This window comes from Tupaia chinensis, unplaced genomic scaffold, assembly GCF_000334495.1.
Source record: "Tupaia chinensis unplaced genomic scaffold, TupChi_1.0 Scaffold000377_2, whole genome shotgun sequence".
Classification (NCBI taxonomy): domain Eukaryota; kingdom Metazoa; phylum Chordata; class Mammalia; order Scandentia; family Tupaiidae; genus Tupaia; species Tupaia belangeri.
Window position 1 is genome coordinate 2876637 of NW_006159876.1, and position 635 is coordinate 2877271.

Below are 635 nucleotides of genomic sequence, written 5' to 3' on the forward strand. Positions count from 1 at the left end.
TCGGACCCGGTGGCTTGCTTTCTCACTTTTCCTCCTTCTCTCTCTTTGTCTCCCTCTGGTGAGCACACATGCTTATAGCAAATAGAAAATAATAATGATAAATAAAATTAAATAGACACGTTTTTTAAAAAGAAAACTATGACTTCCACTTGTTGCACTCTCCAGAACGCCTTGCGTGGTGTAACATTCAACTCAGTGAGGCTGTCAGTCAACACCTTGGTTCGGCTTTGCACAGATCAGGACAGGTCCTTCTGTGAACAAGAAATAATGAAGCTCCCTGAAAGATGGCAAAAGGTTATCACACAAAATGGGCAACATATCGCGGATCGATCTTTGTTCTTTATATAAATAAATGACTTTTGACAAATCCAGAGGTCCCAGTAGGTGGCATGATGATTGAGGCACTAGAGTTCCACATGGCCAATTGTGGTTTGAGTCCCAGACCAGGAAGCTTGATTTCTTGCTTTTGCTATTTCTTTCTTTCTCTGTCTCTCTCTAGTGAAATTAAAAAATTATAATAATAAATTGAATTAATAAATAAATGAATTAATTAATGAATTAATTATTAAATAAATATAGAAAAATATGACATGACTTTTCCAACAACCCAGTATTTGGGGACCAGCAGGTGGCGT